Source organism: Leucopleurus acutus (genome assembly GCF_964270905.1).
Source record: "Leucopleurus acutus genome assembly, chromosome: 20".
NCBI lineage: Eukaryota > Metazoa > Chordata > Mammalia > Artiodactyla > Delphinidae > Leucopleurus > Leucopleurus acutus.
Window position 1 is genome coordinate 54,417,259 of NC_139162.1, and position 24,210 is coordinate 54,441,468.

Below are 24,210 nucleotides of genomic sequence, written 5' to 3' on the forward strand. Positions count from 1 at the left end.
AGGAGAGAGGGGTAAGGATCAATTCAGTTGAAGTATGTATTCTGACAGATCCATGTTAATGTATTTAGAGCAAATTATGGGTCTCAAATTTTAATTTCTTATGCTTTTTCATAGAGATTATAATATCTTCCATTCAATATGGATTTTTCATTTTTTTGGACAATACATGAAATGCATACAAATAAAATTCAACAACAGGATGTCCAGGCAGAAGTGTTATATATTATGTTTCACACACTGAGTGATATTCAATATTCAGATGGGCTACAGTATGACTGGTGTCTTCAGTGATGACAAAGTCCACAGTGGCTTTAAAGAAAAGTCAAAATCTTAAATTATGATGATGATACCAAGAGCAATGACTAAAGGTGTCTGAATGCTTCCTATATGCTAAGTATTACTCTAAATGTTTTACATGTATGAACTTGTTATCAACATAATAGTCATTAGAGAAAGTCCCATTTTTATTTTTCAGAGGAGTAAACTGTGTCCAAGACACTCTAAGAAACTTGCCTGAGAACAAACAGCTAGGAAATGGCATTGCAAGAACGAAAACTCAGGTAGTCAGACTTTAGAATGGAACATAAAATATCAAAGTTAAGTGACGGATAGAGGATAAATGTACACTGACAGAGGGTTCCCTGAGAAAACTTGAGACAATTTCAAGGTTAACCTATAGAACTGCATAAAAGGTCACTACACACACACACACACACACACACACACACACACACACTCTCTCTCTCACACACTGAAGATATTAATAATCTTCCTACTATAAAACATTAATGTGATAGTGTAGGAAAAATTTAAAGCCATGGAATACACTCAAGATATAATTTCAGGGACTTTCCTGGTGGCACAGTGATAAAGAATCTGCCTTACAATGCAGGGGAAGCAGGTTCAATTCCTGGTCAGGGAAATAAGATCCCACATGCTGCAGGGCAACTAAGCCCACATGCCACAACTAGTGAGCACTCCTGCGCCTAAAATAGAGCCCGCGTGCCGCAAACTACAGAGCCCACGTGCTCTGGAACCCCCACACCACAACTACAGACCCCATGCACCCTGGAGACTGCGTACCAGAACTAGAGAAGAGAAAATCCGCACGCCACAACCAGAGAAGACCATGCACCACAACGAAGAGCCCGTGTGCCGCAACTAAGACCCAACACCAAAAATAAACAAATAACAAATAAATCTTTTAAAAAAAAAGATATAATTTCAACTGCTAAAAAACATAAAACTTACTAATGAAATGTCTTTTATAAAAGCCATGGACTTCCACATTCATGCACTCAGGCACTGATGTGTAAACACATAATTAACTGAAATGAGAGGTGTCTCAGTCCACGCACTCTGGAGCCCTTGTGCCACAACTACAGAGCCCACGTGCTCTGAAGCCCACGTGCCACAATGTGAGAGAAGCCTGCATGCCGCAAGAAAGATCCCGCAAGCCACAACTAAGTCCCGACACAGCCAAAAAGTTAAAAAGAAGAAAAAAAAGGTACAAACATGAAAAAATACATAGAATACTTTATCTCCCATCTCTTATTAGTGTTACACAGAAATTTAACAGATTAAGATAAAAAAATTTATCACAGTATTAAATACTTCCAAAAATCACTGCATAATTAAAAACCATGACAAAAATGAAATTGGGGGAAAACCTTATTAAGCAAAAATATTTCATCAAACGTCATGATCAGAAGAAAACACTGGATGCATTTCTGCTAAAATTACTGTGGAGAAAACTGGGCTGGTCAGGGCTCCTGCCATTCACCACTATACAGTATGTCTGAGCAAGCAGAAGATGTAAAAGGGAGGAAAAGAAGAAAAAGGGAGGAAAAAATAGAGAGTGAGAGTGAGAAACAGAGAGAGAGAGTCAAAGCGCTAGAACTGTTAAAAATCACAAATCTAAGGGCATGGATAGGATTAAAGTGACATGAGGGAAAAAGATATTCCATGATAAAGAGACAGCTGGGGTAACTACATAACATCAGACAAAATAAAGACAAAAAATGTCACAAGAGACAAAACATATTATATAATGATAAAAGAGTTAATTCATCAAGAAGATATAACAATTATAAATATTTATATATCTAACATTAGAGCTCCCAAATATATGAAGCAAACATTGACAGAAATGAAGTAAGAAATAGACAGTAATAGTACAGTAACAGTGTAAGACTTCAATGCCCCGGTTATACTTAGGGATGGAACCAAACAGAAGATCAGTAAGGAAACAGAGGACTTGAACAACACTATAAACCAATGGGAACAAATGGATATATAGAGATCACTCCATCCAATAACAGCAGAAAACAACCTTGTCAAGCACACATGAAACATTCTCCATGACAGACAATTTGTTACGCCACAAACCAAATCTTAAGAAGTTTAAGAAGATTGAAATAATAAAAAATATCTCCTCTAACTCACGGAAATGAAAACAGAAACAGATAACAGAAGAAAAACAAATATCCATAAAATCTGGAAATTAATCACCTCCTTCTTAAACAACCAACAGGATAAAGAAGGAATGACAAGGGAATTTTTAAAATATCTGGATGAAAATGAAGTATAAAATATAATGTACCGGGACTTCCCTGGTGGCACACTGGTTAAGAATCTGCCTGCCAATGCAGGGGATACGGGTTCGAGCCCTGGTCCAGGAAGATCCCACATGCCGCAGAGCAGCTAAGCCCGTGCGCCACAACTATCGGGCCTGTGCTCTAGAGTCCGCAAGCCACAACTACTGAGCCCACGCACCACAACTACTGAAGCCCACGCGCCTAGAGCCCGTGCTCCACAACAAGAGAAGCCACCACAATGAGAAGCCTACGCATCGCAACGAAGAGTAGCCCCCGCTTGCTGCATCTAGAGAAAGCCCGTGCACAGCAATGAAGACCCAACGAAGGCAAAAATTAACTAATTTTTTAAAAAGGAGAAAAGATCTCAAATCAGAACGAAAGAGGTAATAAAGATAAGACCAGAGATAAATGAAATATAAAATAGGAAAACTACATAAAAATCAAAAAAGCAAAAGTTGGTTTTTTGAAAGGATGAACAAATTGACACTTAGCTAGGCTAAAAAAAAGAAAATATTGAATTAACTAAAATCACAGATGAAAGAGGAAAAACTGTAACTGAATCACAGAAAATTTTAATCACTATTAAAAGAGAGTACTATGAACAATTTTATGCCAAAAAATTACATAACCTAAAAGATATGGGTAAATTCCTAGAAAAACACCCTACAAAGATCTAATTACGAAGAAATAAAAATGTGAACAGAGTCATACCTAGAGAGATTGATGCAGTAATCAAAAACCTGCAAAGCAAGGATGATTCAGCACAAAAAGAATCAATCAATACACCACATTAACAGAATGAATGAAAAATAACACATGATCATCTCAACTGATGCCAAAAAAGCATTTGACAAAATTCAAGGACATTTAAAGATGAAAACACTCAGTAAATTACCTCAGTATAATAACAGCTAATATTAAAAGCACATAGCCAAGGTGCCTCTCCCCACCCCATGCTTGGTGCGCCGCGGCCACCGAGCCCAGCGAGCCCAGCGGAGCCACCCGCGCCACGTCGCCGGTTTAATCACAGTGCGGGGCCGCGGCCGGGGGCGGCGGTAGTGAGACCAGCGCTGCACCCCAGCCCCCCTTTCCCTCCATGGTTTCTCTCCGCTCCCGTGAGTAACTTGGCTCCGGGGGCTCCGCTCGCCTGCCCGCACGCCACCCGCCGCCCGGGACCACGCCGCCGGGCACTGCTGCTAGCAGACCCCTTCTGACCGCCCTCTCGCTGCGCAGGCTGGGGCGCCTCTCCCCCCTACGCCCCCCGCCACGGAAAGTTAAGTTTGAAGAGGGGGGAAGAGAGAAACATGGACATGAAGAGGAGGATCCACCTGGAGCTGAGGAACCAGACCCCGGCAGCTGTTCGAGAACTTGTCCTGGACAACTGCAAATCAAATGATGGGAAAATTGAGGGCCTAATGGCTGAATTTGCGAACTTAGAGTTCCTCAGTTTTATAAACGTAGGCTTGATTTCAGTTTCAAATCTCCCCAAACGACCTAAATTGAAAAAACTTGAGCCCAGTGACAACAGACTCTTTGGAGGTCTGGCTATGTTAGCAGAAAAACTTCCAAATCTTACACATTTAAACTTAAGTGGAAATAAACTGAAAGATATCAGTACCCTGGAACCTTTGAAGAAGTTGGAATGTCTGAAGAGCCTGGATCTGTTTAACCGTGAGGTTACTAACCTGAATGACTACCGAGAGGGTGCCTTCGAGCTCCTGCCCCAGCTCACCTACCTGGATGGCTATGACCGAGAGGACAGTGAAGCTGCTGACCCAGATGTCGAGGGGGATGGTGTGGATTAAGAAGAGGACGATAAAGAAGAAGATGAGGACCAGGGGGAGGAGGAGGACGGTGAGGAAGAAGAGTGTGATGATCAAGAGGATGAAGATGAAGATGTAGAAGGGGAGGATGAAGACGAAGTCAGTGGGGAGGAAGAATGTGGACATGATGGAGAAGCTGATGAAGATGAGGAGGAAGATGAGGAGGAAGAAGAGGAAGAAGAGGAACAAAGCGGGAAAGGTGAAAAGAGGAAGAGAGAAAAAGATGATTTAGGAGAAGATGATTAAGACCCCAAATAACCTGCAAAAAAAGAACTGCTCACGTGGATTTGGTAGCTGTTTAAAAAAAAAAAAAAAAAGGTAGCGGTGATACAAACCCCAGGACACCCACCCACCCAAAGAGCCAAAGAATAGTTCCTGTGACATTTCGCCTTCCTCCATTTAGTCCCTCTTGGAAATCCACCACCAAGCTTGGGGACTTCACCCCAACAGAACTGTAAGCATTGTTAGGTTTCCATGTAAGACTCTTGCTGTAGCGTGGATAGCTGTGATTGGTGAGTCAACCGTCCGTGGCTGCCAGTTACACTGAGATTGTAACAGCATTTTTACTTTCTGTATGACAAAGAAGCTTTGTAAATAAAATCTTAACATTTTGGGTCTGTTAAAAAAAAAGAAAAAAGCACATAGCTAACATCAAAATCAATGGTAAAAGATGAAAGCTTTTCCTCTAAGGTCAGAAAGAAGGCAAAGATGTACACTCTCTGCACTACTATTCAGCAACGTACTGCAATACCCAGCCAGAGCAATTAGGCAAGAAAAATACAGAAGTAAACTTATCTTTTTTTGCAGATGACAAGATCTTATATGTACAAAACCATAAAGATACCACAAGAAAAATGTTATAAATAAAAAACGATATTAGAAAAGTTGCAAGATACAAAATCAACACAAAAAAATCACTGCTTTTCTATACACTCAAAATGAATAATCTGAAAGGAAACAGACAATCATTTTTACTATAGCATCAACAAAAAAAACACTTAGTAGTAAATTTAGCCAAAGAGGTGAAAGACTTGTACACTGAAAACTACTAAACTCTGCTAAAAAATAAACAGAAACACATCCCCTACTCATGAATTGGAAGACTTAATGTTAGAATTCATATGGGATTTTAAGGGATTCCAAGTCAACAAAACACTCTTGAAAAAGAAGAAAGATGGATGCCATGCTGTTTTAGATTTCAAAACATATTAAAAAGCAAAATAGCATGGCATTGGCATAAACAGATATTTAAACAAATAAACCAGGGATTTCTCTGGTGGTCCAGCAGGTAAGACTCCATGCTCCCAATGCAGGGTTTGATCCCTGGTCCAGGAACTAGATCCCACATGCATACCACACTAAGAGTTCGCATGCCACAACAAAGAAGTCTGCATGCCGCAACTAAGAAGTACGCATGCCACAACTAAGAAGTACACATGCCACAACTAAAGATCCCACATGCCACAACTAAACATGTCGCAATGAAGATCCCGAGTGCCACAACGAAGACCCAGTACAGCCCCAAAATAAATACATAAATTAAAAAAAAAAAAGAATAAAACAGAACATTCAAAAGTAAACCCCTGCACATATGCCAACCAATTTTTGACAAGAATGCTAAGACTACACAATGCGGAAAGGACAGTCTCTTCAACAAATGCTGCTGGGAAATGGAGTATCTACCAGTAAAAGAATGAAGCTGAAACATTACCTGCATCAAACTTAAAAAACCTTCTGTGTGTCAAAGGACACAGTAAGTAGTGTGAAAAGACAACCCCGAAGGAATGAAGGTGATGAAGATGATTTAAAGAATCTCTAAGTGTCAGAGACTTAGGCTGATTTCATAGTTTAAAATCAGTGATGGAGTAAAACACCCTCTATCACTGATGTCTCTGAACTTTCCATTCCATTCCCAATGATTAAGATTTTGAATGAAGTACACTCATTTAGCTTCAAGTGCACTCAACAGTCAGAACTGATTTCCCCTTATTGGTCTATGTTCTAGATTTTACCAGGTATTTGTACATATTACTATGTGACTTCCACGTGCAGCTTCTTTATCAGGGTTTACAGGGAGTGGACGTTGCATCCAGATGGGGCCCCTAAGCAATCCCTGCTGCCCAACAGCATGGACACGCTGTCTCCAACTCATGGGTGTGAAGCCCTGCCCAGGACTATGCCTAGTGGAGACTCTAAGTGGAGATGACAGGCCCTGAGGGAAGGACCCGAGTGAGTGTGAATGTACAGGTGTCAGGCTCAGAGTCAGAGATTAGCGAGCCCAAAGAAGGGCATTTCAGGAAGGACAGACAGAAGAAACAACTGAGAACATGACTTTACCTGAGAAAGAGCCATTTCTGACTCCTTTTCTTTCCTCTCCTTCCTCTTCAGGGCTTCTTCCTCAGGCAACGTGAGTCTTTAGAGGTTGACCTTGAAAGTTGAAAACAGGCTGTTTAATGCTTACAATCAACACACCCCCTTCCTGAGTCACCACCACACACACAGGGAAGCCCTCAGCATGTGGAACAGATGGTCCTCTGCTGCCCACTGTCCCAGAAGGGACTCAGGACAGTAATTCCCACACAGAGACCAACAAGTCAGTTTTCCCACTCTTTCCTTCAGATCAGGCTCCCCTTCTGGTGAGGCCCTCACCTACCCAGCAGCAGCGGGCACCTCAGCTGGACCCGACGATCCCCTGCAGGTCACAGACCAGCCCTGATCCATCCCCACGCAGAGCAGAGCCCTCACCCTCAGCCCAGATCTCAGCCCTCAGGAATGGGAGGACCTGGAGCCATGATGCTCAAATGGATACAAATTAGAATCACCCAGGGAATTTTAAATATTACTGAGGCTGGGCCAAACCTCAACTATTTGAAGGGGAATATCTGGTCAGGGCACACAGAACATATGTGCAAAACGCATCAGCAATCTAATGTGAAGTCTGGGTTAAGCACCACTCAGAGGAATCAAGCCCAGCACACCTCTCACTCTGTCTTTTCCAGCTTTACTGAGGTATAACTGACTAATGAAAATGGTATATATTATATGGTGTACATGTGATCATTTGACAGGCATATGCAGTGTGAAATATTTATCACAATCAAGGAATTAACATATCTATCAACTCACAATTACCATTTTTCATGTCTGTGCGGTGAGAACACTTAAGATTTACTCTCAGGACTTCCCTGGTGGCGCGGTGGTTAAGAATCTGCCTGCCAATGCAGGGGACACGGGTTCGAGCCCTGGTCCGGGAAGATCCCACATGTTGTGGAGCAACTAAGCCCGTGCGCCACAACTACTGAGCCTGAGCTCTAGAGCCCGCGAGCCACAACTACTGAGCCCACGTGCCACACCTACTGAAGCCTGTGCGCCTAGAGCCCGTGCTCCGCAACAAGAGAAGCCACGGCAATGAGAAGCCCGCACTGCGACGAAGAGTAGCCCCTGCTCACCGCAACTAGAGAAAGCCCGTGCATGTGCTCGCTTCGGCAGCACATATACTAAAATTGTAACGAGAAAGCCCGTGCACAGCAACGAAGACCCAACACAGCCAAAAATAAATAAATAAATAAATTTATTTAAAAAAAAAAAAGGGCTTCCCTGGTGGCGCAGTGGTTGAGAGTCCGCCTGCCGATGCAGGGGACACGGGTTCGTGCCCCGGTCTGGGAAGATCCCACATGCCGCGGAGTGGCTGGGCCCGTGAGCCATGGCCACTGAGCCTGCGCGTCCGGAGCCTGTGCTCCGCAACGGGAGAGGCCACAACAGTGAGAGGCCCGCATACCGCAAAAAAAAAGGATTAAAAAAAAAAAAAAAAAAAGGCACCATGTAGTGACAGAGTCACTCATTTCTCGCTGTACGATTCCTGTCCATAGTCCTCTACCCCATGTTAGGAAAAGGGAAGGGGGTGACCCACAACGGAGTGACGTCACTGCCCACTGGCTGAACAGGGCTTGCAAATGGAAGTTATCTTCTGTTACAAATAATTACAAAATGCACAAGCCCTGTGCACAGGAGTTCTGCACTTCTCATCCTTATCTGTATAATGTAAACAAACAAGTTTCATTTGTATTAGATTCTAAAGCCGCAAATCAATATATTACACCTTAATCATCCATATTCAAACAACTCACCATCCATCTGGATCCAGTTTCCCACTTCTACCTGCACTACTGTGTGTTTCCATGTCATTCCGTTTATATATCTCTGTATTTCATTCTCTCTTTTTATTCCCCTCCGCTCTACTGCTCTTTCTCCCCGCCTATTTCTTCCCTCACTCCCGTCCTGCCGCACTCTGCAACTTGTTATTCCTCTTGTTCTTCCTCCTCAACCTTTCTGATTGCCCAAAACCTCCATATATTCCTTCCTCTTTCTCCATCTCTGCTCCCTCTCTGTCCTCGGGTTACACCCCTTCTATCCCTGTCACCTTCCCTTTGACTTCCACTCTCTGGCACCCCACACGGCTACGTGTCCTTCCTGCTCTCTCCTCCTCTGCTCTCGCCTCCAGTTGTCCTCTTTCTCTCCCAGCACCATGTTGCTCTGTTGGCCATTCTCCAAATAAGTTGAACTAGGGACCGAAGAACACTGGGTGTTCACGCAGAAAGACCGGCCTGAGGAGAAGCGAGGACAGAGGGGCGGGGAGGGAGGGAGGGGGTCTCCGGAGAGGGTCGGGCTCTCCAGAATCCCAGGACCGGGAAGAGGACGCGGCCTCTCTGGGAGCGGGGCGGCCAGAGCTGCCCTCCAGAGGGCGAGGCTTGGGGGACGCGCATCCACCTCGCGGAAGAAGGCTTTACAGGCCGAAGGCGGAGACAGTAAAAGGTTTCAAACAGCAAAACGGCGCGAAAGGCGGTGTCTACGTGGACCGAAGGCCGAAAACCCAAGGACCGGGACGGGCCTCAGAGCGATTTCAACCTCAAAGGGAAACGACCCCCACTGTGAATTTCTTTAGGATGTAAGGGCGGGGGTGAGTACTTAAAATTCCGCAGTAAGGGGCTTCCCTGGTGGCGCAGTGGTTGAGAGTCCGCCTGCCGATGCAGGGGACAAGGGTTCGTGTCCCGGTTCGGGAAGATGCCACATGCCGCGGAGCGACTGGGCCCGTGAGCCATGGCCACTGAGCCTGTGCTCCGCAACGGGAGAGGCCACAGCAGTGAGAGGCCCGCGTACCGCAAAACAAAAAACAAAAAAATTCCGCAGTAAGTCCCACACTCTGAGGATGTATTGTGGGGGGGGGGGGGGTCCGAAGCGCAGATACAGTAGAAAGAAGAAACTCACGCACCGAAGAGTGACTTCAGCTCTCCGTGGTGACCCAGGTTGGTCTCTCCGCTTCCGCGTCCGTAGAACATTGCGCAGGCGCAGAAGGAGAAGCCTGGGAGCGGGGACTGCGAAAGGCGCTTACGCGAGGAGGCGGGGCGAGGAGAGCGCCCAGGCCTGCTGGGGAGCCCCCCAAAGGGCAGGAGGCGGGGGGCCTCTGCATCCCCTCCCCCACCCCCAGCCTTGCCTGTAAAGCTTCTCTTTAGGGATTTAGAAACGTGTGTCTTTTGAACTCTGTGTAGCCGCTTTGCCTCCTGCTTATTCTGATTTACTGTTGAAACCAAAGGTAGTCACCAGTTAGATCTATTTAACTTACTAAGTAAATAATAAACTGTAACCTGCTTTTGAGGATCAAGCCCACTGTAATTATTTTTAGGAAAGCTTGCACATCCTGCAAGTGTCATTTAGCTAAAGATGTTTGTCCAAGTTGTTTTTTAGAAACTTGGAGTCAGCTGTATCCAGTTTGATGCCGAGCTGGTTACAACTAGTTAGAACTACTGACCCTCCACCTGCGCATCTGTGAGTGTCTGCTCTGTGACATTTTGACATCAGAGGGCCAAAAACTAAACCTTCTGAACATGCTAAGAGCCATTTTCTGAACATGAGTTCCCTGAAGAAGCCTTTAACTTAGTTGTGCTGGTGCAGAACAAGGATTACCTCATGTTTTTCTTATCTCCAATCACTTTTCCCATGTCCCAGGTCTTGCCATGAGGGAGGTGGGTTTGATATTTGTTCTCCCATCACTTAGCTTGGCTGCCTCATGAATAAAACTTTCTCTGCTGCAAACCTTCATGTCTGGCTGAACATTGGGTCAAGGAACCTGGTTCGGTAAGGTAACAAGATAGGTTAGAGGATCCCCAGAAAAAGAGAACCAGGAATGGCTTTCTTGATATATGAGAAACCATGTTTGCCTTAGCCATTTCGTGATCTAAGCCTGGCCACAATGTTTGCCCTTGAACTGGTCTCAGGAATTAAAGATCTTAAGGGAATAAAGGAATGCAGAAACGTAGCCTGCTATCAGGCAAGAGAACTAACAATAGCAAAGACAATATATCAGTTGTAATGACTCCCAGTTCTGTTTGAATAGTAAAGATTAGCCTGAAGCACTCAACCACCAGGTCAACTGGAACCTAAGGGATGTTGATGATGACCTTTCTGACCCTCCTTACTTCAATCAACTGAAGCTTGGACTCCATTGACAGCCCAAGCCCCTTCATGAATAGGCATGTACTTTTAGCTTAAAACATCCCCTTGGACTTCCCTAGTGGTCCAGTAGTTAAGACTCTGCTCTGCGCTTCCACTGCAGGGAGCACGGGTTCGATCCCTTGTCAGGGGTAATAAGATCCCCACATGCCTCGAGGCACACCCCCCAACAAAAAACTTTGCCAGTTTTGCTGTTGGTGAGACACAGCATTGGGAAAGATCTCCAGTGTTCTCCTCAACTTGTTGCAGGTAATAAGTCCTTCCTGGGAATTCCCTGGTGGTCCAGTGGTTACAATTCCAGGCTTTCACTGCTGGGGGCCCGGAGTTGGATCCCTGGTCAGGGAACTAAGATCCTGCAAGCCACGTGGCAGGGCCAAAAATAAATAAATAAACAAACCCTTCCTTATTTCCTGCTTTGCATCTGTTGGCTCCACACCCACTGGAGGACAGTAACACTGTCTCTAACAGTTTTGTTTGCAGCCTTCTCATTGTGGTGGCTTCTCTTGTTGCAGAGCGCAGGCTCTAGGCACAAGGCTTCAGTAGTTGTGGTACACGGGCTCAGTAGTTGTGGCTCCTGGGCTCTAGAGCGCAGGCTCAGTAGTTGTGGCACACGGGCTTAGTTGCTCCACGGCATGTGGGATCTTCCCGGGCCAGGGCTCAAACCCGTGTCCCCTGCACTGGCAGGCAGGTTCTTAACCACCGCACCACCAGGGAAGTCCCTTTAACAGTTTTAAGGTAGAAGGTTACATCGTGTGGGACACTTCTGTCAAAAATTATTTTTTTTGTTTTGTTTTTGCCTTGCCGCACGGCTTGTGGGCTCTTAGTTCCCCAACCAGGGATCAAACCCCAACCCATGGCAGTGAAAGCATGGAGTCTTAACCACTAGACCACCAGAGCAGTCCTAGAAACAGATGTTTTCCTCAGGACAAGTTGAACATGGTTTAAGTTAAAACCTATTTTTGCTAGCTGGTTGCAGGCAAGTCCTGCTAGTGAGGCTGAAACAATTAACTGGTCTGGAAACTGGAATCTTGGTGAGAGCCTGATGTGGCCGTGATTGGACCCAGGAACATTTCCTGCAATTAGAATTAGTATAAAATAGATAACCAACAAAGACCTACTGTATAGCATGGGGAACTATACTCAATATTTTGTAATAAACTATAAGGGAAAAGAATCTCAAAAAAATATATATATGTATTCATTTTGAATATATATTATATATAACTGCATATATACATATAACTGAATCACTGTGTTGTATACCTGAAACTAACATAACATTGTAAATCAACTCTACTTGAATTTTTTAAAAAAGAAAATTAATTTAGGTGGTTTAACGAATCAAAAATTGCAGTTGTTTGTATAGGGATTACAGACAAGAATGTGAAATGCAAAACTCTCCCTGAGTACAATGGACAGTTTCATACCGACATGCATTTCTGTTTCTATTCAGAAATAGTAACAGCATTTCTGTTTCTATTCCCCATTCACACAGGAGGCCTGCTGGGCTGCACCCGGAAGGCCTGCAAACTTTGTAAATTCGCAGCCTCAAGACCTAAGAAAGAGCCCGGAAACAGTCACAGACACATCAGTGATTCTATTGGTTAGGGGATCTTACAGGTCCGAAGCAAGGTCATGAAATGACACCCCGCCTTGTATAGCAGAAGGCAGGCAGGCAGGACAGGGCAGCAGTCTTCGCTATTGGAGGGGAAGAGGTAGGTTACCAGTTGGTAGGGGAATTGACCTGAGGTTGGCTCATGGGTTACCAAGGAAACTATCATAGGGGAGCTGTTCTGATCTAAAGAGTACAACAGTCACTAGCTGGGGCAGAGGGGTAAGCAATGTAGGCAGTTGCTGATTAGGCTCTGTGATTAAAAAATATAAATAGATAGTTTTAGGGTCTGCAGAACCCTGGGAGTGTTTCTGACCCTGAAGCGACATACAGTGAGGAGGGAGGACAGGAAAGTGTCAGGGGAGCAGGTAATGAGTAGGGGTGAATTCTGGGCTTATATGGAGGTTTGGTCAGGAAAAAGGAAGGTTCTGGGGGCAGCACCGGGCTTCCCTCTGTTCTGCACCTGGGTGTTTCCTTCTGCCTAACTGAACTGGATCATCACCTTCTGGATCTCTTGGAGTCTCTGAGGAGTACAGCTCCTACCTGCTTATTTCAAAGTAATGTTTGAAACAGTCAAGGAAAATGCTTAGAGCTGTCACTTTCGGCCACTTATATTGAACACGGTTTTGTTTTGTTTTGTTGGGTTTTTTTCCTTCTTAAATTGAAAAAAGAACTATTTAAATGAAAAATTAGGGGGACTTCCCTGGTGGTCTAAGACTCCAGGCTTCCACTGCATGGGGCACGGTTTCCAAAAAAAGAAAGAAAGAAAGAAGGAAGGAAGGAAAGAGAGAGAGAGAAAGAAAGAAAGAAAGAAAGAAAGGGAGGAAGGAAGGAAGGAAAGAAAGAAAAGAAAGAAAGAAAGAAGAAAGAAAGAAAGAAGGAAGGAAAGAAAGAAGGAAGGAAGGAAGGAAAGGAAAGGAAAGGAAAGAAAGAGAGAACAGAGGGCAAGAAGGAAAGATTTATGTTTCACTGCGAAGACATGATAAACTAAGGAAGACAGCCGGGCATGAGTGGGTGGAGACAGGTACACTGGGAGTGAGATGACTGCAACTGAGCCATGGGATGTAGGGTGGGTTCTCACCCAGAACAGGCTCATTTACTTAAGCAAGAGATAACAGAGTTATCTTTGTAGGGAACGGCAGTTGAAAGGTGAAATGCAAAACTCTGCTTGTGCTGACTGTTTTCATACTAAAGGTATAAGAACATCATTTCCATTTCTATGCCCCTAAAACCCCGGAGGCAGAGACCAACTCTGATCCAGGGAGTGTAGGTCAAGAGGAATCTGACAGTTTAAGTGTAGGTCAGGAGGAATCTGACAGTTTAAGTCAAGAGGAATCTGACAGTTTAAGTCAAAAGCATTGCTTTATATCATCAATGTAAAAAAAAAACAACTTTAAAAACGCATGTTGTCTTTGGTTCTTTATATTTAATTTGTTGATCTGGAGGTAAATTGTTATTTCATAAATATGATTGAAATTAAGCCAAATGCCATCTACTTTTTTCAATCAACTGAAATTGTCTTTTGGCCAAATTTAAGGTCATACTTGCTGTCTTTTCTATGTGTGTGTTGTAAGGACAAATACGAATTTAATCTAAGAGACTTAATTCCTCTTGTATGTGACGGGAAGAGACACAACACAGGCACAAGGAGCATGCAGGGTCCTTCAATGCCATTCAAAGGCATAAACGCTGAGGTTCTTGGGCATGTTTGTCATTATCATTATTAGTATAAATTTTCTAATATTCCATTATCCAAATGTAACATGTGTATTTGTTATTTTTTGAATTTTGCTTGATGTCACATTATGTAGTGACAATGTTAGACTTTACTCCAATCCTGGAACTCTGGAATATAGCAAAGGTAAAAGAACTCCTTTTCTTCTTTTCTGCAGATGGTAACAGCTTACTTACTAAGAACTATGCTTCCTCTTTAATTTCAGTAAGACTTACAATAGCCCCCTTGTTTACTTTGGAAACAGCAAGAAAGGAATCCGACAAATTACCATCTATTGTTTTATCAACGATTACTGATTTGTTGGTCCTTATATCAGTGGACACAATGCCTGTTAACATGATTTAATCAAAATTAAGTTTTTCTCCTCTCCCAAATGCCTTACTTTTTGGACCACTTTTGAGCTTTGTAATTCAGAGCAACCTTCCTGCCAGAATATCTGCACCCAAGAGTAACTGACTTCAGCATAAAACATCATCTGAGGGGCTTTCATAGTGGCGCAGTGGTTGGGAGCCTGCCGATGGGGGGGGGGACGCGGGTTCGTGTCCCAGTCCGGGAGGATCCCACATGCCGCGGAGCGGCTAGGCTCGTGAGCCCTGGCCGCTGACCCTGCGCGTCCGGAGCCTGTGCTCCGCAATGGGAGGGGCCACAGCAGTGAGAGGCCCGCGTACCGCTAAAAAAAAACCAACATCATCTGAGAAACTGAGGCTCCTGCCACATGCTCATCCACTCCTCCATATGGGAGTTTTCCTACCTTGTTTACCCCTGGGTATAAAAGAAAAGCTCTTTTTTTTGTCTGACTTTTGAGGCTTTACAAATTTTGTGGCAGGGCAGCTTGCTAGATCTTAGTTCCCCGACCAGGGATTGAGCCGTTCCCCCGCAGTGGAAGCACAGAATCCTAACCACTGGACCACCAGGGAATTCCTGGTAATAATCCTTCATAATAAGATCTATCCTTATCTAAGTTTGACACTAGTAAATATTTCAGTCCTTCCACCTGGACTCAAAAATGTATATTCTTTAATTTTTAAGGTCATGTCATACTATATCGTTCTGTTTTTCACATTTTTGAATTGTTAATAATTTGTATCAGTTTCATAATGATATCACAGGGAGACCTGTGTCAAAATCTTCCTGTGATAATTATGTAAGGAAGGAAATTCCCCATTAAAAAAATGGATTCATGACTTTGCCTTATAATCAGCTTCTCCTCCACTGTTCTGTGTTTAATGAAAGCTTCCACCATTGAGTCATCTCCTTGCTTGGAAACATGATAGTCCACACTGAAACGTCTTTTTTGCCAACACGGCTAGTTTCTTTTTTTTTTTTTTTTAAGCAAGAGACAGGAGACTTTTATAGTAAAAAAATGTGTTGCTTGCAAGACATATGCAGGGTCTTCCCTGGTGGTCCAGTGGTTGAGAATCCATCTTCCAACGCAGGGAACGCAGGTTGGAAACCCTGGTCAGGGAAGTAAGATCCCACGTGCCACGGGGCAACTAAGCCGGCTTGCGGCAACTACAGAGCCCACACTCTGGAGCCAGCGCGCCACAACTAGAGAGAAACGACCCCCCCCCAGCCACCCCACCCCCCCCAATGAAAGATCCCCGGTGCTGCAACTAAGACACAACACAGGGCTTCCCTGGTGGTGCAGTGGTTGAGAGTCTGCCTGCCGATGCAGGGGACACTGGTTCGTGCCCCGGTCCGGGAAGATCCCACATGCCGCAGAGCGGCTGGGCCTGTGAGCCATGGCCGCTGAGCCTGTGCGTCCGGAGCCTGTGCTCCGCAACGGGAGAGGCTACAACTGTGAGAAGCCTGTGTACCACTAAAAAAAAAAAAAAAAAAAAAAAAAAAAAAAAATACACAACGCAGCTATAAATAAATAAATATTTTTAAAAATATATTAAAAATATGAAAAAAAAGCTAAAAAAAGAGAACAAAGGCACCATTCTTAATAATTTTCTTCCACATTATTAAAAAAAACCACTCATAACTACCGTCCCTTTTATTTTCCTTAAAAAAGAAAAAAAACTATCAGGCTTAGGCACAAGTTGCTGGTGGCTGCCAACCAAGCTGGCTCTGCACAGCATCTCCCTCCCACGAGCGGTATGTTTGACTCTTCACGTTTTATACTTAAGGCATCTTTTTCTCTTGTCTGACAAAGTGTATATATTTCCTGCATGCTTTCTTTACAGTTTTGTTACCGAAAACAAACAAAAAAGGCTCCTTTCGGCCCAGGCCTGGCCAGCAGGGCTGAGACGCAGTTTCAGGTGGAGTGCCCGCCTCCCACCATGCTGGCGTGTCGCCGGCCCATTGGCTTGACGGGGCCAGCAAAGCCCGAGGCCAGCGTCCAGTGACCCGGCAACAGCCTGTGCACGTCCCCCGCTCTGCCCACGGCGAGGCCGCAGAGGACATGGATGGCCTCGTCCTGGTGGTCCACCATCTTGCTCTGCGCGCCATGGAAACCCCCATCGTAGCTGGGCGATAAGGCAGCGGGGGCTCCTGCTCGAGGCCACTGTGACGACCCTGCTGGGCCCTGTGGGGAGCCCGGGGAGGGGCGGGGGGGGGCTGGATGAGAAGTTATTCCTTGAGAGATCGAGACCAGTGTCTTCCCAAGGGCGTCCCCGGTGCTGCCCCCCGCCAACACGGATAGTTTCAAACATTGCATAATAATCTACCTAACGCACATCCCAAAATTTATTCCAGTCGCTGCAACTTTTTTTTTTCCTGTACGCGGGCTTCTCACTGCTGTGACCTCTCCCATTGCGGAGCACAGGCTCCGGACGCGCAGGCTCAGCGGCCATGGCTCAGGGTCCCAGCCGCTCTGCGGCATGTGGAATCTTCCCGGACCGGGGCACGAACCCGTGTCCCCTGCATCAGCAGGCGGACTCTCAACCACTGCGCCACCAGGGAAGCCCTGCAACTTTTAAAAATGGGATGTTGGGGACTTCCCTGGTGGTCCAGTGGCTAAGACTCCGCACTTCCAATGCAGGGGGCCTGGGTTTGATACCTGGTCAGGGAAATGGATTCCACGTGCTGCAACTAAGACCCGGCCCAGCCAAAAATAAATAAAATAAAAATGTGATGTTGTTTGCATGTTGTGTTACACCAGGACATTCTGCTCATTTTGTCTGAAAATATTTTAAATATGCTAATAGCCCTATGTAAACATCATATTACAATTGATTGCTGTTTCTCTATGGATGAAATCTTCCACCTGCAGGGATGTGGGAAAACATACTGCAATAAATGTTTAATGACAGATATTGCCATAGAAATATTGAGGGCAGAAATGAAGTTATTGCATAGTCGATAATCTAGATTTACCTTCTTTAGGGCTCATATTAAAGAGAATATACCTACCCAGTAAATGTCCTTAGAAACATGGCAAAGTTAATTATTCCTTAGATGAGAATAAATCCCAATGTCTTCTGAATACTATATATTTTACAGGCTGTATTATCCACACCTGACAGAACTTTCAGCAATAGAACACAAACAGCTAAAATACATTACAGTTTAAAAATAAAAGGTAAATTTCTACTTATTCTCATAATGAACATATTGTGAATTTGAAATTGCATTATATTTAGTTATTGTTGACTTAAGTATATTAGGATGTAAACAAGTTTTTCTCAAAGATATTTTAAGGTAATTCAGCACAAACATGGAATACGATAAGTATTTTACAAAATAAGGCAATTCTTATGGCTCAAAGCCAAAGACAATAACAAATGAGAAATATATGATTATATGTGTAGAAGAATCCAAAAAAAAAAGGCAATTCTCATCAAAAGAAAAATTTTTTTTCTTTTATTTTCCTTTCTCTTTTTATTTTATCTATGTGAAATGATGGATGCTAATTAAACATATTGTGGTAATCATTTCACAATATAGGGAAGTCAGACTATTGCTGTACACCTTAAACTTATATACTGATGTATGTAATTGTATAAAGAGTTGTTTATACAATTCTTATATGTCGCTGTGTAAACAGTTGGTTTCAAAACGGCAAATAGGGGACTTCCCTGGTGGTCCAGTGGTTAACACGCAGCAATCCCAATGCAGGGGGCCCGGGTTCCATCACTGGTCAGGGATCTAGATCCCGTATGCCTCAACGAAGACCCCGTGCAGCCAAATAAAAGGTAAATATTAAAACACACAGAGAGAGCAGCTTCAAGATGGCGGAAGAGTAAGACGCAGAGATCACCTTCCTCCCCACAGATACATCAGAAATACATCTACAGGTGGAACTGCTCCTATAGAACACCTACTGAACGCTGGCAGAAGACCTCAGACCTCCCAAAAGTGTGGATGGAAGGCTTTTGGTGCCCCAGCCAGAAGTCAGTGCTGTGCCTCTGAGGTGGGAGAGCCAAATTCAGGACACTGGTCCACAAGAGACCTCCCAGCTCCACGTAATATCAAACAGTGAAAATCTCCCAGAGATCTCCATCTCAATGCCAAGACCCAGCTCCACTCAACAACCAGCAAGCTACAGTGCTGGACACCCTTTCCAAACAACTAGCAAGACAGGAACACAGCCCCATCCATTAGCAGAGAGGCTGCCTAAAATCATAATAAGGCCACAGACACCCCAAAACACACAGTGACAAACACACATACAAAACGGTAAATGGGACTTCCTGGCGGTCCAGTGGTTAAGACCCTGCACTCTCACTGTAGGTGGTGCAGAGCTAAGATCCCACATGCCCCGTGCTGCGGCCCAAAAGTAAATAAATAAAAATACTTAGGCGAGGGCTTCCCTGGTGGCACAGCGGTTGAGAGTCCGCCTGCCGATGCAGGGGACGCGGGTTCGTGCCCTGGTCCGGGAGGATCCCACATGCCGCAGAGCGTCTGGGCCCATAAGCCATGGCCGCTGGGCCTGCGCGTTCGGGGCCTGTACTCCGCCACGGGAGAGGCCGCGGCAGTGGAAGGCCCGCGTAACTTAGGCTAGAACAGCAAATAATTAAAACCCGTTAGCAAAAAGAAAGAACAATACAATTAACAACAATTTTTAAACATATTTATTTTTTTATTCAGGCCGCGCTGTGAGGCGTGCGGAATCTTAGTTCCCTGACCAGGGATGCAACCCGTGCCCCCTGCAGTGGGAGTACAGAATCTTAACCACTGGACCACCAGGGAAGTCCCAATTTACAACAATTTTTGAAACGTTTTGCTCTTTTTAAAGCAACGGTTACTGACCTAAATTATCACTTGCCTTAGTCCTCCAGTCTCAGACCCTACGACTTGTCCCTGAGTCTCTGGAACTAAGCAAATTGTTGAATTTGGCCTCTGGAGTGAAAGGGGAATAGAAACGGAGAAGCTGTTCTGCAGGGTGTCAGTATGAAATAGCCCATTCAACCCAGGGAGAGTTTTGTATTTCTCATTCTAGTGTGTAATACAGAGACAAGTTCAGTTTTTTGTTTTTTGTTTTTTGCGGTATGCGGGCCTCTCAGCGTTATGGCCTCTCCCGCCGCGGAACACAGGTTCCGGACGCGCAGGCCCAGCAGCCATGGCTCACGGGCCTAACCGCTCCGCGGCATGTGGGATCCTCCCAGACCGGGGCACGAACCCGTGTCCCCTGCATAGGCAGGCGGACTCTCAACCACTGCGCCACCAGGGAAGCCCACAAGTTCAGTTCTTAAATTAATTCTAATTGCACAAAATCTTCCTGGATCCAACCACTGACTCATGTCAACTACTCTGGAAGACCCACATTTCCAGAAATATGAATACCTTTGGGCTCATTAGCAGGACACGAGAGCAACCTACTAGGGAAAATAGCTTTTATTTAAACCATATTCTACTTGTTTAGAGAAAACATCTTCGTTTTCGACATAACTGGTCCCCACAAATGTAACCTTTAGCTTAAAATTGTTACAGACTGCAACTTAAGCCCCGTCAAGCACAAGCACCTTGCAAGAACCTTCCGGGCCCGCCTCCTTCCCACCCTCCCTTGGTCCCTGCTTGCACCTGGGTTCCCCTCACCTCCCCCCCCAACCCGGTCCTTAGCGCTCCACCCAGGCCCCGCCCCACCTCTTCACCACGCGCATGCGCACTTCTCTACGGACCCGGAAACGGAATGCTTACAACGAAGGTCACACTGCAGAACGTAAGTTTCTCTTTTCTAGTTTAAATCTGTGCTTCGCGGTCCCTTTACTCCATCCTTAGGGTGCTGGAGTCACTGCGGTGTTTAAATTCCCACTCCCGCCCCTCCTCCCATCACTGTTACAGATCGTGGACCGTTTCCCTTTGGGTTTTAAATTTCTCTGCGTCCAGTACCGAAGCCCTTGCTTTTTCTGCTTTCGGTCCACGTAGACACCGCCTTTCGCTACATTTTCCTGCTTAAAACCCTTCAGTACCTCCGCCCTGCTTGTAAAGTCCTCTTCCGTGAGGTGGATTCGAGCTCCCCAGCCTCGCCCTCCGCCTCCGTAGGGCAGCTCCGGCCGCAGTGCTGCTGGAGAGGCCGCGTCCTCTCCCCGGTCCTGGCGTTCTGGAGAGTCCTCCTCTCTCCTGAGACCCTTCCCTCTTAGACCCTCTGTCCTCGCCTCTTACTCAGACCGGTCTTTCTGCTCCGCAGGCCTCCCCTTCCTGGTCAGCCCTTCCTCAGACCCCGTGTCGGGGGAGGTGACCTGGGCCAGCCTTGTGACACATAGTGTTCTTCGGTCCCGAGTTCCAAACTGTCTAACAGTATGCGGGCGTCTTATTCAGTCGCCATCCTCGTAAATACAGGGGCGAGGGGGATCAGGAGAAGCAGAGACAGAGAGCGACTGAGAGAAACAGAAAAACTGAGGAGGATAAAGAATGAGGGAGAACCAATGGGAACATAGAGGGACTTGGAAATAGACAGTAAAGTGAAAGTGATTAAGCCTGGAAGGTAGCAGGTGAATAAAATAAAGAAGTAAATAAAAAAGCCGGATCTCCAGGGATTGGAGAGCAGCAAGGGGTGAGGGGCTCTGGATCAGTGGTGGGAGGGTGGTGACAATGGTGAGGCATTTCAGACAGAGGGTCTGAGAGAGGATAAAAGGTGGAACCATGGCCTTCAGAGCATCATGGTGCTGGGAGAGGAGAGGAAAAATATGGACTACTAGAGCAGAGAGAGCAGGAAGGAAGCATAGCCACCTGGGGTGCCAGAGAGTGGGGAGGAAGAGAGTGTAACAGGGAGAGAAGGGGTGTAAACAGAGGGCAGAGAGGGAACAGAAATGGGGGGAAGAAAGGCAGAAATACATAAAAATGTAGGTCATCCGAAAGGTTAGGGAGAAAGATCATCAATAGGGGGAACAGGTTGCAGAGTGGGGCAAGACAGGAGTGAGAAAATAAATAGAGAGGAGGGCAGAAACAGCAGGAGAGTAGAGGGGAGCAAAGAGGCAGAGACGTAGAAAGAAGTAGGGAGACAGATAAACAGAATGAAACGGAAACACATAGTAGTGCAGGTAGAGTTCTAGAGATCATCATACTAAGTGAATTAAATCAGACAAATAGACACATGATATCACTTATATGGGGAAAGCTTAAAAAAAATGGTACAAATGAATGTATTTACAAAGCAGAACTAGACTCAACAGACATTGAAAACAAACTTATGGTTCCCAAAGGTGGAAGGAGGGGGAGGGATAAATTGCGAGTTTGGGATAAACAGTTACACACTACTATATATAGAATAATTAAAGCAACAGTGACCTATTGTATAGCACAGGGAACTATATTCAATATTTTATAATAACCTATAATGGAAAATAATCTGAAAAATATATTCAATAAAAAAAGGATAACCTACACTATTTGATCTTCAAAGATCTATCATGCACTGAAAAAAAATAAGTGTAGGAACTTACTTGTTGTTCTCTGTGTGGGAGTTTACTGTCCTGAATCCCTCCTGTGACAGTGGGCAGCAGAGGACTGTCTGTTCCTCATGCTGAGGTCTTCCCTGTGTGTGTGTGGTTGTGAGTCAGGAAGGGGGTGTGTCGATTCTAAGCATTAAACAGCATCTTTCCAACTTTCAAGATCGACCTCTAAAGACTCCTATTGCCTGAGGAAGAAGCCCGGAAGAGGAAAGAAAAGGAGTCAGAAATGGCTCTTTCTCAGGTAAAGTCATTTTCTCTGTTGATTCTTCAGTCTGTCCTTCGAGATGCCCTTCTTTGGACTCGCTAATCTTGTCTGCCACCTGTACATTCACAGTCATCCAGGGCCTTCCCTCAAGGCCTGTCATCTCCACTTAGATCCCGTCTCCCCATGACCCAGTGACCTGGGACTTGTGAACAGGCTCCACTGGGCCTAGTCCTGGGCAGGGCTTCACACCCATGTGAAGTGTCGCGGTGTCAGTGCTACTGAGCAGCAGGGATTGTTGAGGGGCCCCATCTCAGTGCACTGTCTGTTCTCTGTAAACCAGGATAAAGAAGCTGTACATGCAAGTCAGGTAATAATATGCACTTATGCCCGGTAAATTTTAGCAAACAGACTACAGCAAATACGTTGTGACTTTTCATGCTGCATTAGAAGCGAAATGGATGTGTCACTGATTTAAAAATCGTAATGATGGGGAATGGAATGGAAAGTTCAGAGATACATCAGTGGTAGAGGGTGTTTCGTTCTATTATTGATTTTAAACTTTGAAATCAACCTAAATCTCTGACACGTGGAGATTCTTAGCCCATTTTCATCATCTCCGGTCCTTGGAGGTTACTTTTCGCTGTTGGTTGCCTCCTCTGACACATAGAAGTTTCTCATTCTGATGCAGGTAAGGTTCCAGCTTTACACTTTTGCTGGTAGATACCGGGTTTCCCAGCACCGTTTGTTACTGAGACTGTCCTTTTTCTATTGTGTGGTCTTGGCACCCTTGAAAATGCGTTCTATGTATATGCAAAATTAATTTTGAGTGTTCTGTTCTGTTGCATTACTTTACGTATCTGTGTTTATGCCAGTACCACACCATCTTGATTATTTCGTGATACGTTTTGAAATCTGTAAAGGGTGCCCTCTATTTTTCTTCTTTGTCAAGAGTATTTTGGAGATTTGGGAGATTCCCTATGAATTTTAGCATAGTTACTTCTATTTCTGCAAAAATTGCTGTGGGACTTTTGATCGGGATTACATTGAATCTATACAACACTTTGGGTAATAGGGTCATTTTAAGAATGTTTAGTCTTTCAATCCATGTATATAGGATGTTTATTTATTTGTATCTCCTCGTGTGTCTTTTAGCAACATTTAATCGTTTTCAGTGTACAAGTCTTTTGCCTCCCTGGTGAATTTCTTACTAAGTATTCTATCCCTTTGATGCTCTAGAAATACGATTGTTTTCTGATTTTCTATTGACATTGTTCACTGTGTATAGAAATGCACATGGTTTTGGGGCATTGACTTTTGGTATCCTGCAACTTTTCTAGAGTTGTTTTTTGATGTAGCAGTTTCCTCGTGGAATCTTTACTGGTTTTTTTTGTTTTTTTTATCTTTACTGTTTTTACATATAAAAGTTATCATCGGGCTTCCCTGGTGGCGCAGTGGTTGAGAGTCCGCCTGCCGATGCAGGGGACCCGGGTTCGTGCCCTGGTCTGGGAAGATCCCACATGCCACGGAGCGGCTGGGCCCATGAGCCATGGCCGCTGAGCCTGCGCGTCCAGAGCCTGTGCTCCGCTGCGGGAGAGGCCACAACAGTGAGAGGCCCGCGTACCGCAAAAAAAAAAAAAAAAAGTTATCATCTATGAAGAAAGATAATTTTACTTTTTTCACTTCGGGTAACTTTCTTTTTCTTGTCTAATTTCTCTGGTGAGGGCTTTCTGTACTTTGCTGGACAGTAATGCAGAGAGTGTGTATCCTTGCATTCTTCCTGATCTGAGAAGGAAAGCTTTCTACCTGAGTGTTTATATCTCTCTTTTTTTCTTTTTGGCCTTGTGGTGGGATCTTAGTTCCCTGACCAGCGACTGAACCTGGGCCACGGCAGTG

The 24,210-nt window shown here is 44.9% G+C and overlaps 1 protein-coding gene and 1 pseudogene across 2 annotated transcripts in view; both read left to right on the top strand.

The window, feature by feature from the left end:
* The window catches only part of LOC309977420 (uncharacterized protein), a 281,570-nt gene that overhangs the window by 214,985 nt on the left and 42,375 nt on the right, over positions 1–24,210 (top strand). The gene's annotated exons all lie outside the window — the stretch shown is intronic.
* LOC309976283 (acidic leucine-rich nuclear phosphoprotein 32 family member D-like) lies at positions 3,902–5,098 on the top strand (annotated as a pseudogene). The gene has a single exon. The product of its transcript is annotated as an acidic leucine-rich nuclear phosphoprotein 32 family member D-like (transcript).